Genomic DNA, 13,961 nt, shown 5'->3' with positions numbered 1-13,961 from the left:
CATCCCCCCCCACCCCCCCTTCCCTTCCCTCCCACCCCACTCCCACTTTCTTCTTTAATCTCGCTCTTCCATGCGATGGAAGAGAAATCCTGCCCCCCGGAGACTCGCCGCGACCCACCGTGTGCGGCCCCCCCCAACCCCCCCCCATCTTGCCTCCCCGGGGAAATCCGTGATTTGCTCTGGTTTCCAGCCCCCCTTCATCCCGCTTCTCCCTTCCTATCACCCGTTTGTCTCATCAGGATCCTCATCTGTGAGGTGGGGGGGTGGGTAGTGCCTGACTTCACGTTGCCTTCCTAAATAAACCCGGGAGCACCGAGGGCACCCCAGCGGGATGGGGAGCCGGGGACCCTCCAACACCTCGGAGATACCCCTCCCGTCGCCGCTTCGTCTTTCACGGCTCCCCGAAGCCTTCGCTTGCTGCTCTGCTACCGACTTTGGATCTGCTTAGAAGAATTCTTCCACAGTAAAAGGCTGCCCTGTTTTTTCACGGGGATAACAAGGGAGCCGGGACGCATGGGTCGTTGGTACCAGCCATGGGCTGCCTTCTGCTGGCACCCCAAAATCCCTTAAGTCCCCTTACCCCAGCCACGCCGGGGGGAGCAGCCCCAGCGCAGCAGGGCCAGGGGTCTTCGCAGAGCGGGCAGGCAGGGGAGAGGGAGGGATGGAGAGGTGCAGGGACTTGCCTAAGATCACAAGCAGAGCTGTGGCACAGCTGGGAATAAACTGCATTTCACAGGACTGTAGGAAAATTCAGGACAGAAGGGGCCTCAGGAGGTCCTCTGTCATTTTTTAAAATATCTGTTGTTGAGGCACCTGGCTTCTGTTTTCAAGTCACCTAAACCCCTTAGACATTAAGTCCTACTGAGAGTCAGTGGGGTGTAAGCTGTGAGATGCTTGAATTCACTGCAGAGAAAAGGGATGTTGGTTCCTAACCCTCCTCCTCCCCCCATGGCATGTCAACCTAAGAGCCATCGACACCACATGAGGGGAGCAGAGGGAGCTTCTGTTGACCAAGTTGAGGTCCACGAAGCAAGACAAGCTCTACCCGGTGGCTCACGTCCTCTGCTTCGAGCTACTGTGGCCAGGCTGCCCCAGAGCAGACATCGCAAGGGTTTCTTCAGGTGGAGAAACTAGAGGTACTAGAGACAGTACTAGAGAAGATGTGCTGAGTCCTGGTTCAGCACCACATCTGTAACAACCGTGCCACCTCCTCCATTAAATCCTCGGCCCGAGGTGTCACTGCAGTTTGATTTTCTTTTGCAGAAGGACTGTACGTGTGTCAGTTGAACTCAGATGTGCCTGACTTCCCCGTGGGGGTAGCATCGCCCCCCGCCTTGTGGTGGTGCTGGCAAACTGCTCTGATATCCTCAGCTAGAGCCTGTGAATTACTGCTACTAATGCCAGGGCATGCCCTAATGACCATTTTCTCCATCTTTTGTCTCGGAGTTCCTCTAACTGTCAAAGATGAGAGCCAACAAAGGGATTTTTTGTTGACCTGGTTTCTCCCAAATGTCCCAGTGAGTGGCAGTAGCACCAGCCCCTCCAGCAGCAGTGGAAGCCTACGTTAAACATTTGGTGTCTCTTCTCACAAGAGAAGGAGGATTAAACCCAAGATCTTGGCCAAATTTCAAGTCTCAGCCATTAAATTCTGCCTGCCTAAAATCCCCCTGCTGTTCTAGCTTGACTCTGCGGACCAAATCCATTCAGGGGGTAAATAGATGAAGCCCATTAAAACCAAAGGAATTTGCAGCCATTTACACCATTTGTTTTTTATGTCTTGCCCTTAAGGCATGTGTATTTTCTGGGTGCTGGTTATATAGCTGCTCCCTTGGTGATAGCTGCATTACGGAGCACTTCCAAGAAGAAACCTAAACCTGAGCGTCCCTGGTCACATAACTGCCTGTCAGACCTTCCCCTTCTCTCATTTTAGTATCCTTGTGGTTATGGGTATCACAAGAGAGCTGGGGAGGCCCGAATCAGGGCTGGGTCACGATGGTCCTTGTCCCTCAGGGTGACGTACTGTGCGGTGCATGTAGCCCGTCCCCGTCTGTGCCCCGTTCGCAGAGGATACAGCAGCGACGGCTGCCAACCGCGGAGTGCAGACGCCGTGTATGTACAAACCTGCACCGAGTGCATTTACCTGCTTTTGCTTCGTTAGTTAAAGCAGCGCAAACTTCGAGCGGACTCTCTTGTTATCATCCCATTGGGTTGCTCCTGTTTACCTTCAAGGTGGTTGAAACTAAAGCTTGCCTGAGGCTAAACTGAAGGGAGAGAGATTTAAACTGCAGTGAAAGGGTCCATACAACCTCTTCTACTAGCTTATTTAGCTGAAAGTTACTCTTTAAGTTAAGCAAGGATGAGTTTCCTGCAGAATAAACCCTGCCCTTCAGCACAAGCCGTCGTAGCCCCAGAGCCATTGGCATGCTTTCCGTGTGCGATGGAGATGGGCAGCGATGCTTGAGCTCACAGAGACCACCTTGCCTCTGGAAATCAAAGCAGCGAGGCCGTGCTGACGCTGGTATTCAGGCTAGGAGCGGCGTGGCCTCGTGCCAAGCCACCTGAGCAACATGGCTTTTGGGACCGAATGCAAGAAAATCTCCGGGCAGTGCTGGCTGCTCTGTGCCATATGGATGCAGCAGCTCATTCTGCTGCGTGGTAACCTACGCGCCAAAATGATGGCATGAGGTGAAAAACAGATGGAGGGAATCGCCTGCCTGTGGGGGAGAAGTGCAGAGTAACAAGACTGTGGTTATGAGTTGTAGTGGAACTTCTGACCTTTCCTTTCTGCAGACTGCTTAATCTCAGCCTCATCTGCACTTGGAGTTGCATCATTTTAGCAGTCCTGCGGTGTCCTACAGGGCAGGTATTTGCAGATATGGGTAAGGCAGGCACTTGCAGGGCATAGGCACACACAGGGGGAGGTTTTCTCTATGGCAGAGCCAAGCTGGTGGTCCGGTGCCACTGTCCGATCCCATTGCCCTGCCTCCTTCTCACCGTACTCCCGTTGCCTCCCTTTGCCGGCTCTGGGGTCCTCTTCGTTCGGGGTGAGCAAAGCTAACCCAGCCCAGTCGTGTTTAATACGCCTGGCATTTTGTGGCGTGGTAGTGTGGCCGTGGCTCACACTGGTGAGATGGGAAAGGGGTCACTCCTTTGCTTTGAGACCCACCAAGAAAATAACTTCAGTGTAAGCACCAACCATTGCCGTGCAACTCTGCTACCTCTGTCTTCAACAGTAAATAAATAAGGCAATAAACCCTTTGCCACTCCCCAGGACATAAAAGTCCTGGGTAAAAATCTGAGCAGAGAGTATCACTGGAGAAGTGTTAACCTCTCATCCCAGCATCCTCTGGCACTGTGTTACTCAAAGTCATGGATTAACTCCATCCAGTACGGGGTCCAGCTCTCGCTGACACTACAGCACCATGCCCTAAACCCATCTCTGCCTTCTGCCAGTGGGTGAAACGCCTTGTTGGGCAGCTCTCCGCTCCGCTAAAAATTGATGTGGTTGAAAGAAATCACTGTGAAACCCCAGAATGTGTCTTCAGATAAAGTATTTTTAAAAGGATAAATAAGTAGAGAGGAAAAGGAAATGGAAAGAATCTACTAAGTGGCAAGATACAGCAGTAGGTGCAGTTCAGGGTGTTTGAAAGACTTGTCTTTAGTGCCCAGGATAGGCGATGGGGGAAAGACATGCTGCGGGTGGGTGCCAGGGAGATGTCTCCAAAGCAGAGCCCAAAGAACAGGACATCTTCCCCAGGAAAGCATCCTGAACATTTCTGAAAGGTGATTCAGCTGGTGACAGCTTTGTACTTTCTGAAAACCAGAACACACTTCCAAATCCTACGCAAAGCCAGAGCTCTGCACTTGTTAAAAAGGAACGTCTACTCTCATGTACATTTTCCAACACCCTCCTTAGGCAAGAGGAATTATTTTAAAATGCTGTTGAAGAGCAAAAACAGAAGTCTGATCGCAAGTGGCATGCTGAGTATAGCAATGTAAAGTTGAGTCATCAAAGTGAGATTGAGATGCAGCCTTAATCCTTCTTCTTTTAATGTTTAAATATGTGTCATGTACTCTGACATTATCATTAATAGTTTGACAGCATTTGAGCAGCTGTCTTTCTTAGGAGGTTACAGAATTTCAGTATGTGTTTTGAAGTGTGTAAGACATAAGAAAGGAGAAGGGGAGAACTTTTCTTTTTTGTAATAAAAATTCCATCAGGAGCACATTCTTTTATTGTGAAGTATTTAAACAACAAAAAAAAAAAAAGAAAGAAAAAAACTTGGCAGGCTAAAAGTTTGTCCAGTCCCTAATCTGGAAAAAAAAAAAAAAAGAAAAAGAAAAAATGCACTGTTTTTATAGTTCTATGAAAAATACATCTTAAAAATCAGCAATTTGAGAGTATAAGCAGAAGAGGGGAGAAAAAGTGAGAAAAGGCTGCTGAAACACATGTCTATTATTAGTGAAGAGAAGAGAAATTTCTCCGACATTAGGAAAACCCTGTAGCATTGCTAAATACCCATAAAATGTACAGTGGGAGTTGCAAGAACCCGTAAAGTTGGTGGTCTCTCATCAGTGGGGTTTTTTAAAGCTATTTGGAGACTTGGCAAATGTGCATTGGCAGGATTATAGGATAGTCCTCTTGGATAACATGAAACTGAGGAAGGATAGTGAAATGAGGTAAGAAATGAGAATTATTCACACCTAATGTATACAAGCGTCATATCTGTCATTGACTTCAAATTGCATTTCTTTTTAAATGCTTGTTTTTTACTTGACACAGTCAATATGCACTCAGAGGGAAAAGTGCTTACGACAGTCCGCAGCTTAATTTTATTCTCTTAGACTGCATGATGACATTTAATCCTCCTCTCCTCTCCTCTCCTCTCCTCTCCTCTCCTCTCCTCTTTTCGGCTTAAGAGGGGCTGTAAGAGTCATCTAGGGTCTGAAAAATATGTTTTGTCAGTGTATCTCAGCAAGGACTGAGATGCTTGTGGCCCATTCACATCTCCATGAGGAGGACATTGCTGCTGCCCAGTGGCTTTCTAGTCTATCAGAAAGAAGTGCAATGATTTCCAGAGGCAGAGCAAATGAGGCTTGTGATAAGAGCTATGTAGTTATGCTGATCTTTGCAATATATTACCTAAAGGAATAATGGAGTCTACACTACTTGAATTGTATAAATAAAAGCTGGACATCTTTTAAAAACATATGTTATGGTTTAAGCTGTGGACTTGGTGCAGGAATTATTGTATGAATTTGTATGTGGAAAGCTGGACTAAATACTCGTACAGGATCCCTCTGGTCCTAGTATCTTTGAATCCCAATCAGGTATCTGACTTTCTGAAACATCAACGTACATCTTGGTGGAAGCCACTGGGTGCTTGGCAGTCTTGCAGATCGGTTTGGATGCACTCCGCTACAGATTGAGAGGCTCGATTTTATAAGAAGCATTTGTGTTTAAAATTTAAAAAAGCTGAAGTTCTCAGCCTAGCCCCAGTGGAGGTGCTCCGTTACTCAGACCAACACCCCAATGCCTCCCTCCTGCTAAGGCAAAGCGAAAGATGTGTCTCCACTAACCTGCCAGGAGGCTTAGCCACACCGTATATACAGTGACCCTGAAGCCATCAAGGCCAAGGACAAGTCTTCCATTGACTTCAGCAAGAGCAGATACGGGCTTCTGCATTGCAGGGTTGTGAGATGTATAGGAGGTTGAATAGCTGGGTAAGGACCTGCAAAAACCTCAACTCTTTCTCCAGCTGCGAGCCAATCCACTGATTTATGCACAGTTGCACTGGCAGCTGGACTGGCTTCAGCCCGATCTGACCTCATCCATCACTGAAACCAGTAAAAGTCCTCCCATTTGTTTGTTTAGGGCCTGCCTGAGGCTGGGAGGTTGTTCATGCGGTCGGGAGAGGGGTTGTGTGTGGAGGTGGACACGAGGTGCAGTCCCAGCTTTGCCAAAACTTCTCTTGCACGTTGTTCCCTGCAGTGCTCCTGCTCTTCTGTGGATCCTGGCAAGCGGCAGCACCGTGTCCTTCCTTGCCCCAGCCCAGCTCCTCACCGTGGTCCTACAGCACTAACAAGATGCCCAGTATCAGCATTAGCTCAAACTCTTCCTCCTTTAGCCAGTCAAGATGGTGAGAGCTGAAATGGATAGTATTTTCTAGGCGTTTTGAACAATGACTCTTTACGTCTAGACAAGAGATACACAGGCTCATGCAAGCAGGCTCAGGCTTCCCTCTGCCTTAGTTTCCCCATGTGCGTTGAGCATCCTTTTGGCTTTGCTGATTTTCTTTTTGCATTTCAGGTCCCCTCTCTTCAGCCTATCTCCTTCCAGCATTGCTGCTTCTCTCCGGTCAGTGAGAACAAGCTTGTCCCTTTACAGTTGTCCCCCCCATCAGCTGATATTCCCGGTCAGCCTCAAACCCTGCCCTGTTCCTGCACCACTTGGTTCACTCTGAAGCTCTTGGCCAGCTCTGAAATGCAGGTGGACAAGAGGCTGAGATGACCTTGGATAAAGCTGTCTTCAGTGACATTGTATGCTTAGTGACAAATGCCATGGCAAAACCAGAATATTAAAAATCATCTCTGTGGAGAAATTGTGGCAAAAAAAGAAAAAAAAAAAAGGATGAGGTCTGCTAAAGGCTTTCACTTAATATTCTTTTGGTTTGGAAAAAGGACAGTAGACCTTAAATAGAACATAGGTACAGGACAATCTCTTTTTCAGATCAGAGCTGTATATTTTGGATGGAAGTTTACTTTTGTGGGTGAGGGCAAAGCAAGCACTTGTTTGCCAGACTTTTTTAATGGTGGCTGTTGAATGTGGTTTGCAAGGTCCCAAGAATTCCCAATGACTCTTAGTGGCTACAGTAAAGAGAATGCAATTAGAGACATATTTATTACAAACTCTCTAGTCAGATGCTCCAGGTGTAAAAGAGCTTTTAATGGTGAAAAATGAAGAGTACTACCGCTGAGAGCTTCATTTACATGAGATAAGTGCCCACATCTCCAGTGGGCAGTCACCACGATGGTACAGAAATCGAGGTTTTGAGAAGATCGATGATTCCCAGAGAGGCTTATCTTCATGAAGGAGGTCTTATCACCTGCTAAAGTTTATTATTTTCTTCTATTAACCATTCATCAGAAGGGCTGAATTTACTTTTAGGGTATATCAATAATGTGACTTGGTATTTTTCCACAAAACTTCATGTAGCAGCTTATTTCTGGTTAAGTTTGAACTTCACATTGAGATACATTACTTTAGAGGCATGTTAGTGAATAAGGACATGGGAGTCCAGAGTCACACTGTCTTGGAGTTATAAAATAGAAAGACTGTAAGAAACTACAAAAAAAGTAAGCAGCAGGTTGAGTGCAGAGTGGTCCTACCCATGGTACATCATCCCAGCTCCTGGCAGTCAACAGCCAAGGGAACTCCTGAACTAAAGGTTGAGTTTGGACTATGGTGTTTAGTAGCCCTGCTGGAGCTAGCCACCATTACTATTTTAAGCCCATTTGTAATTTTTTCTGTCCATGGTGATGAGTCCCATAACTCATTTGTGAGAGGAATGTCCTTTCTGTTCTAAACTCACTGCCTGATGGTTCTAAACATCGCTGGCCCTTGATGTTCTGAGAAATAGTGCACAATTATTTCCTGTTCATCTTCTCCATGCAATTCATGACTTCATAGACCTCTCTCAGATCCCCTCTGTTTTCTCCCAAGATGAAGGGGTTTAGCCTATTTTGGCTGGAAACTGTTCCTGTCTCTGGTGTCTTATTGCCCTGTCTTGCCTTTTATAGTTCTGCTTTATCCTATATGAGATTGGTGCACTGGAGCTACGTGCAAAAATCCTTATCCTACTAGTTTTTAATTTTCTCTTTGCATTTTTAATCCCCATAGAGCACTAAGTTCTCCTTTTTAGAAAACCATCCACAGTAGCTCCAGGGTCTTATTCCCAGCAGTAGTAGCTCACTCAGTGCTCATTATTGTGCATGTATCCTTAGGATTGCTTTTTTCTCATTACTTATATTACTCTGAATGTTGTTTTCCATTTTATTGCGTAGTCACTTAGCATCTTAAGTTATTCTGAATTTCTTTGCTCACAGCTTTAGTCTGGACTATTTCAGATGGTTTAGTATCATCAGAAAGAGTTGTCACCCTGCTTTTCACTTCTTATGCCTTTTCTAGAATAAATGTTTGTGTTGAGCACCAGAGGTCTTAGCAGCACAGAACCTCATCCAGTCGTGCAGATTGGCTCCCTTTGTTATGAAACCTGGTCATGTATTCCTTGTTTGGTCTCCTAGCTTTACCCAGTTGTTGAGCCACAAGAGGACCTTCTCCCTTGTTCAAGAGCAGCTTAATTTTTTCATAGGTTCCCATATTTGGAAGCCCAAGTGAACCATATTACTCGGATCACCATCCCCCCAAACTCAGTGACATCCTCCAAGAACTTGATTTGTGAGACATGACTTCCACCTATAGATTCAATACTTGACTCTTCCCCATTACACCTTGCTCCCTGATGTGTCTATTATTCTTTTTTAGAATATTTATCAGTTTGCCTTACACTGAATCACACTTGTCTGTATTTATTTCTTCAATGAACTGTCTCTGGAAACTGCTATTTCATTCTGCTATTTCATTTTGCATCACGTTTACTGCTTCTATTCTTTTGACAGAGGCTGATTTAAACAGCAGGTTGGCTCTGCACTGCGGATAACCGTTCAGCAATTTCCTCTTTGGATTTCCATAGAGCTCTTGGGTGAATACCATCTGGTCTTGCAGATTTTTTTATTCACCTTATCGGTTTGTTTGAAAATCTTTTCTACTGACGCTTCAGTTTGAGATATCACTTTAGACATGCTCCCTGTAAGGAAAGGCTGCAATGTGGGACGCATCCTCAGTATTTATTTGACTTTGCTATCATGAGATAATGTGTCTTGAATGCTCATCTATCACATATTGATCACCTATTAGTCTGAACAGCTGTCTGGCAAACTACTTGCTTTGGAAGCGTTTGGAGCAGTTTTTATTATTAGCTATCAAAGCTTTAAGAAATTGCTCTTCAGAATGTTTTTAAATAGATTTATATTTATTTTTAACATTGGCTTACCTATATGCATGCTTTTTCTATATTCCCTTTTTGAACTTCATTCCCATATTTTACTTCTAATAGACTTTATTCTGTTGTTCATTCTATTAACATTTAACATTGAAAATGTACTGTTTCAATAAACTCTGTGAGTCCTGAAAGCATTTGACTCCTACCTTTCCCCTTCAGCTTCCTTTCAGTACAACGCTTCAGTTTTGTGTTACTGCCTGTCAGCGTCCTACAAGTAGAGAAGAAGGTCCATTATTTAACATGTGAAAGACGAAAGATGGTAACCTATACATCAGTATACTGCAGGACTTGGTTTAGTACTAGTCAGTAAATGTCTTCCTAGGTTTAATATGATATAAAATATGACCCCTGCCAAGATTCAAGCCAGTTCTGCAATACAGTTTCTCCACCTTGGCCTCCTAACATGTTTCACAGCACATAAATGAATACTCTGTGGACATTATCAACTTTCTGACAGTTTGGTCTGTGAACTTTTTACTTCTACACTGATCGGGGTCCTGGTGAACAGTGTAGCAAAAAGAAATAGGGAAAGAGAAATTAGTGATGGGCTGAAGTACAGCAGTTGTGATACAGAGTTAAAGTCTCTCTATAAAGCCCGGAGTGTTGGGGCTTCTGAAGAACTGCGCTTTGGCCAAAATTTCTTGATCCATTGTCAGATATGAAGCTGCCTTAGAGTGGGAGTTTGCCTTCAGGGTTGGGTTTGGGTATCCTGCTATATTGGGTGTGAGTCGTTCAGTGCTGAGAATTGGACGTAGCCATCCACCTTGGTGACACGGGGACAGTGCAAAGAGGTTGATTCTCAATGGCCGTGTCTGTGGATTGGCACTTTCTCCCTTGGCTAGTCATAGGAGTGATGGTCTCTCAGCTGGCTGAGGATGGATTGGTTTGTTATTGTTGTTGAATTCGCTCCTGTCCCATCAGCCTGGTGGTGACACTCGTAGCAGGACTGTGTCAATGCACCAGCCAAGCCTTTCTTCCCCACCGTGGAAGCTTTTCTCAGGAGGGCAGAGAGACTGCCAAACCAGGGCCATCCTCCGGTCTGCACCCAGAGGTGCACACCCCATCAGAGGACAGACCTGTTGTCCATACTGTTAAATCACAAGTGTGCTTCACTGGATGGGTTTCGTCTGGGCCAAGTGAGTTTTCTCAGACAATGCCTGGGCACACTTTGGGGATAGCCTGGGATAGGGATGATTCCCAATGTGCAATTCACATATGGCCAACATGGTTTTTTTCCTTTCTTTTTTTTTTTTTTCCCTCTCTTTGGTTGGGGGTGAGGAGCATTTAGCCATCCAGACCCATATTATGCTATGACAATTGACCTCATAGCTAGAAAATGGCCTTTACCTGTTTTATTTATCATTATGCATGCAGTTGGAGTCTTCACTGCTGTTCTTGAAGGTCTTGGGTGTGTTTGAGCAAGTCTCCTTTCTTCCTCCAGCCTGCTGTACCGTCAGCCTCATAGATTCTCAGCTTGGTCTGTATCTGGGAGAAAAGATAACCAAGCATGCAGGTTACTGAACAGTGAATGGCATTGCTAGTCAGCCACGTCCTTTAGCCAGGTCCCTGGTTGTTAAGAGGTGTCGGCAAGGTCAGGCAGGGCTCAAAAGAAGTGAATGAGGACAACTGTGGTCAATGGATGTGAATTTGAAGAATACAGTGGTCCAGATAAGTGGATGAAAGGCCATAAATTTGGCCAAGATATATCTAGGAACTCTTTCAAGAAGAAAATAAAAGTTTAGCCTGGGATTAAGTTGAAGATTAGGAAGAGCAGTGACACAGGAGAGGATCCAGGACAGACAAGGGACTAGACAGAATGGGAGTGAGGTCAGACAGAGATGGATCAGGGCTCAAGCATAGCAGAGATCATGCTCAGGAGATACAACCACAACCGAGAAGGACAGTGAGGAGCAGAGTGTAATGAGAAGGACTCCTTCAATAGTGACTGGTTGAGACAAAGCTCCAATGAAACCTCCAAGAAAACTCTCAGGTGCTTGGGGACATTTTGTTTGTTGTTTGTTGTTTTTGTTTTTTTTTTTTTTTTTGTGTGTGTGGGGTTTGTTTGTTTGTTTGTAGTTTTTGGTTTTGTTTGTTTGTTTGTTTGTTTGTTTTCTGGCTGTAGAACACAAAATTCAGGCAGAAGTCAGCACTGGTATGGAAAACATTTTGGGACATAGCCAGAGAGCACAGGAGAGAAAGTGACACAGAGACTGCAGGTCCTATGAATAACTCTGAAAATTAGCTGTGAGTAGTCCCTAGCAGTACTTGACTATGTTTGTGAAACACATTGATATTCATGGTATCAGCGGCATTGCCTAAAGCAAAATTAGCAATGGAGCTATCATGCAAGAGTTTGGGTAATACCTTATTAGTGATATTTCTTAGCTTCTCTAAATGTAATTAGACCAACCTTTTCCTAGGTGTCCAGATGTTTTCTTTGAATATGTTCACTGCTGGTTGAGTGCTTGTTCAAAGAAGGAGCATCTTTAAGTCAAGCTGTAGAAAGCATGTTTCTAAATAAAGGCTTGCACTTTTAGGCGTGATCCAAAACCATCTTTCCATTGGTTTTCAGAGGCTTTTGGATTAAGCCTCATATGCAGGTTTGCCAGTGCTCTTAGATGAAAAACAGTGAACGATATGAAGTGCCAGATGGCATTAAGTGAAATTTATTGGGTTTGGAGGTAAAAGAGAAACCCTAAGCTGAATGGACCCAGAAATTCTGGCTGCTGAAGTGCGATTCCCCATCTGTACTGAACATCAAGGTGGCTCAAATAAAGGTCAAGGACCCACATTACCATTCTCTGTTCCACTGGTGGCTTATAAAATATTTTAGGATGCATTGAGTGGGCTGTATAGGAACAGACTGACTAGTTTAGCAGATGTCACCACTAGAAGAATGTCTGCCATGATCTGGTGTCTTGTCCTTTGATAGCTGTTCAAAGAGCAGGCAGGAAATTGCACTGCTGAAAAATAAGTTGGATATTAACACAACAGAAAGAGCTGATAATATTTCCCTTTGTGATACCAGGCTGAGTTGATCGGAAAGCTAACCTTAGCCACCCTGAAACAGGAGCCTATTGAAATATATGGTGTGGACCCGAGTCCAGTTTTCGTGTGGACATTTTTATCCTTGTTCTTTCCACCCACCTTTTAGCAGAGCCAAACATGATGCACAGTCAAACAAGACATTGAGGCCCTTTAATTTTAGCATTCACCCTAACGTACAACCATTTTCCTGCTACTGATTGCTCATAATGACATTCAGAGCCCCTGATAAATTCCTGAGAGACTCATTTGCTTTCAAATCTGCAGGTACATATCTTGATAACTATTAAACCTGGTCATAATCAAGGTGGAAATAGGATGGGAGGAAAGCCACGGAGCCCTTATGAGGATCTATTGCTGAGCTTACCTGAAAAGGTGGGTAAAAAAGATTTCTCTTTTTAAAGGTCCAGATGACAGTGTTCCAGCTGATATTTAAAATGGTTAATGTGCACTGAACCGAGCTAGGCAAATGAGCATTTCCAGGGCTGTTCCAAAATGTTTACCTCTCAAATGTTTTCTGACAGAAAATGCCATTATGGATTAAGCAACTTTTTTTGAGAAGTGTCTGTTTTCAGCATGAAATTTCAGATGTTTACTGAAGTTTTTCGGCTAAAAGCAGAAAGTTTATTTTCAGCTGTTTCTTTTCTTTTTAAGTAAAAGATTTTTTGTGAGAGAAGAAGAAAACTCCATTTTCAGCAGCTGTAGTCCATTCACTCTTCCAGATGGAGAAGAGCTTGAATAATGACATTTTGAAGAATCAAACTCTGTGTGAACACTGGAAACCCTTAGTAGGGTCCTGGCTAGATAGGTTTGACTCATGCCTGTCGCATGGCTTCGCTCCCTGCCATGGGAGAGACCAAAGAAAAACAGGACATGTATGAAACCTCTAATAACAATTTCTGACGAGGTCCTAAAACTGCTCAGAGTGCACACACATTAAATATATGACTGCCTTTAGTGCAAAACATTTGCACTCATGAAGGCTCTTTTGAGTGTTCCTCTTTCTTAAAAAGCGGACTCCAAATACCAGGTTAAGTGAATGGGAGAGGAATCTGCCTTGTTGCCTCAGGTGACAGCCACAACCCTTTTTGTGACCAGCTGCTTTTGGTGCCTGGTGCTGGCAAGATAGCTCATTCCCACCAGAGTGTAACATTTTGGTGTCCTGTCCATCTCTGACCATGTGCACCAAGTTGAGATGATTTGTGGACTTACACATCAAGATGCCTTGAGCAGGCAGGGCCCTAGGTTTATTTGTGCTACGTGGCAAATGGTTGAGATACAGCCTGAGCAGGAAACAAGGCCAGTTGAGTGACTCCCATGCTTGATGGTGAAGACTTGATGGGTCTCCACAATTTGCCTTGCTCTTCTGTGTCAAACTCTAGGACCCTGCTCGTGCTGATGCTCAGCCAATTCACCCTCTTCAGTGCCAAACCCCATGAGAGCTGGTTGAACCAGAAAATTAGTTTGGCAAGTTTGGTAATGAAGGAATTTGAGACTAGCTTTCTCCTTAGAGAGAGGTGTTTGTGCAAGGTACAAGGCCATACAGTGTCTGTGGGGAAGGGGAAACCCAGTTCTGCAAAGAAGTGTTCTGCACGTCCTCATGTGCTGGTGGATATGGATGTGTTACTTGTGACTGCTCAGTAAAAGCAGTGCTCAGGCATTTCAGGACTTTAAGTTCCTTTAAGTAGTGTGTGCTCCTCACTGGAGCTGAGCCTCCAGCTTTGAGGTTTACACTTGAGAAGTGTCTGAGAGAATGACCGCTCCTTTCCCGTCGCCTCTCCTACCTTCAAACAC

The sequence above is a fragment of the Haliaeetus leucocephalus genome, unplaced genomic scaffold (assembly GCF_000737465.1).
Source record: "Haliaeetus leucocephalus isolate CR32 unplaced genomic scaffold, Haliaeetus_leucocephalus-4.0 Scaffold51, whole genome shotgun sequence".
NCBI lineage: Eukaryota > Metazoa > Chordata > Aves > Accipitriformes > Accipitridae > Haliaeetus > Haliaeetus leucocephalus.
The sequence above is the reverse complement of the archived record's forward strand: the minus strand, read 5'-3'. Positions refer to the sequence as shown.